This window comes from Otolemur garnettii, unplaced genomic scaffold (genome assembly GCF_000181295.1).
Source record: "Otolemur garnettii isolate 467f Iridium unplaced genomic scaffold, OtoGar3 scaffold00052, whole genome shotgun sequence".
Classification (NCBI taxonomy): domain Eukaryota; kingdom Metazoa; phylum Chordata; class Mammalia; order Primates; family Galagidae; genus Otolemur; species Otolemur garnettii.
In genome coordinates this window covers 3682422-3685591 of record NW_003852447.1, presented here as the reverse complement: position 1 = coordinate 3685591, position 3170 = coordinate 3682422, and the positions used below count along the sequence as shown (strand labels likewise).

General features: G+C 34.8%; 1 protein-coding gene across 3 annotated transcripts in view; it reads left to right on the top strand.

Moving 5' to 3' along the window:
- Positions 1 to 3170, top strand: part of KIAA0391 (KIAA0391 ortholog) — a 138710-nt gene that overhangs the window by 58985 nt on the left and 76555 nt on the right. The window lies entirely within an intron of this gene.

Sequence of the window (3170 nt, the reverse complement as noted above, 5' to 3'; positions counted from 1 at the left end):
GGCTATTTTTTGGTTGCAGCCGTCATTGTTGTTTGGCGGGTCCGGGCTGGGGATTCGAACCGCCACCTTAGGTGTACGTGGCTGGCGCCCTAGCCGGTTGAGCTATAGGCGCCGAGCCGAGGCTCTGTCTTTAAAAAAAAAAAGCTTGATCTATATTGATAAATCAGTTCATCAGTTTAAATGAATAAGGTAAATCTGTCTATATGTGTTGATATGGAATAATAGCCAGAATTATAAGTATATGAAACAAATTGAAAAACAGCATATTTAGTATTGTGCTACTTATGTTAAGAACAAAACACACTAGGGGCATTCAAATCCGAAAGAGAGAGGATTCACCTTATAAGGTATTTTGGGATAACTGACTATCACTTAAGAAAAAAAAAACATTCCTACCTCACAACACATACCAAAATAAATTTAGGTGAATTAATTTAAATATTTCTATGTAAAGTGGACCATAAATATTCTAGAAGAAAATGTGAGAGGATATAGTAAATAAATAAATAACAAAACAAAAGATTAGCCATATAAAATGTTTATTAGATAAATTTGTATGTCTGTGCCCAGAAAATTTCTAGAACCATACACACACACACACACACACACACACACACACACACACGACAAAAGTTCGAGTGGGAATAGAGTACTGATAAGAAAATGAGAGGATTTCTCTTATTTCTTTTTATTTTTTGAATTTTCTTTTACCATAAGAACCTGTTGTACCATATATAAACCATATAATTCTCTGTCTTCTTGTGGATATACTGCAATTTTTAAATCACTTTTCTATTGTTGGATATGTGAGGTAGTTTTCCATTTTTCTCTGTGACAAGCAGTACTTGGAAGAAGATCTCTATGCACATTTTATATGATGTCTTTGGAACAGATTCCCAGAAATGGAACTGTTGATTCAAAGGATATATATATTTCTAAAGGTCTCATATATATTGCCAGATTGCTTTCTAAAATGATTGTAGCAATTTACTACCACCAGCAGTGTATAAAAGTGTCCAAATACAACACCTTTCTTCAAGGTTGCTTATTACATGATTGCTTCAACTGGTTACATCTGTGCCACAAGTCAGCTAAGTGAAAAATGCTGGACATTTTTAAGCTCAACTAGATTTTTAAAATTCAGAAACAAAGCTTAATGCACTGTTAATGTTTAATGTTCTCTTTCTCTAAACAGTTTCCTACAATAAACATAAAGGGAATATCAGGAGTTCTAATTCTGTGAGTCTTGACTTTTTTCCATCTTTGTGTGAAGAGATTTACAGATTTCTTTCCTGTGGAATGATGTACATATCATTTATGCTTTTCCTAAGAACTCTGCCTAATGTTACATTCTTGGTCCTTTTTCCTTACTGGTTCATTATATTCAGGATTATTCTCTGTAAGATCATTATTGAGAAAAGAACCTTTTTACACTCATTACTTAGGGAGTAGCATTGTGCTCATACATCTTGATCTCAGAGCCTAGAGCTTGAGGGTGATAGAGATTAAGGACCTAAAACAAGCAAGTTCCATTTATTTTATTTTCCCAGTTTTTCAGATACATTTTTTTGCATTTTAAATTTTCTGCAGTCTATCTTATAATTGATGTGAACAGAAACCTACCATCCACCTTGTAGAGATTGATTGGTGGCTGTCCTTGCCTGGGTATGTGCAAATTGAGCTACACATTACATACATTTATCCATCTATTTGGCACCTCAGTTGAGTTAGTTGTATTGATAGCTCCGCCCACTGTGTTATTTTAACCTAAATCTTAACTTTAAATATTTGTCAAAAGTTTTTTGACAATACATTAAAGGCAGTAGAAATTGGCATATTTCTTAGACTAAGATATAGAATTTTAAAGTAAGGAAAGGTGGTTATGACTGACTTTTCATTTCGAAAAGCTATTACTTGGGCTACAAACTTTTGTCTGCCAAAAAGTTCCCATAGACATTGAAGCAAAATTGACTAACTTCCAGGATGGCACAATTCGGTTAAAGAAAAAGCAATTATGAAATGCAAAATACAAATAAAATCCCAATTTATTTTGTCTGGAGTCATGTGTTATTAAGAAATACAGGTCAAAAATACAAGATACCACTTCCATCCACTAGGATGGCTATGATCAAAAAGATAAGTGATAAGATGTGCACATAGTGGAACCCTTATGCATAGCTGATGGAAATGAAAAATGGTACAGCTGCTTTGGAAATCTTTTAATAATTCAGAAGATTAGAGCTACCATATGACCCATTAATTCCACTTGGTCCTAAAAGTGCTATAGGTTCCGAGGAGAGTGGCCCATGTAACATGTCATTTTAAGGATGTCCAGAATGCCTGTGACCAAAAGTGATTCAGAAGAGCCTTTAACTCAAATATGCAAGTTTGTACTTAAATGTTAATTGTGATTCCAAAAAAAACAATGGCATATAGAACTGTATGGATTAATGTATGATTTTATTGATTACTAAAATGGTGTACTTAGTTCTTTGTTTTTTTGCTTAAAAGTTATTTATTCCTAAATCAGTGGTTTATTATACAGTTTTCGATAGCTTAATAATAAGGAAGTACAAGATGTACTGAAAAAAAGTGGAGACTGCAAAGTCCCTGGCCAAGTTTCACTTTTGGCATAATTTGCAGTCTTGACCAAGTCATGTCTCAATTCTTTTTTTTTTTTTTTCAATAGGTACAGGGTCTTATTTTGTTGCTCAAGATGAACTCCAGGGCTCAGATGCTCCTCCTGCCTTAGCCTCCTTTCTGGCTGGGAGTATAGGCACAAGCCCTATTTCTATAGATAACTGAGAATTGGTTAAAATTCAGCCAATTTTAAAATGTTTTTGTAGGGATGAGGTCTTGCTTTGTTGTCTAGCCCAGTCTCAAACATCTAGCCTCAAGTGATCTTCCTGCCTTGGCCTCCAGAAGGTAAGGTGTTGGGATTACAGGCATGAGCTGCTGCACCCAGCCCATGTCTCAATTCTTTAATGTTTGCATTTTTTTCTCTTTTCTTTAATTGATAATTATTCATATATGATACTATTCATCCTTTCTTTGTTTGTTTTTGAGACAGAGTCTCACTATGTCGCCCTTGGTAGAGTGCTATGGCATCACAGCTCACAACAACCTTAAACTCTTTAGGCTTAAGTGATTCTCTTGCCCCAGCCTCCCAA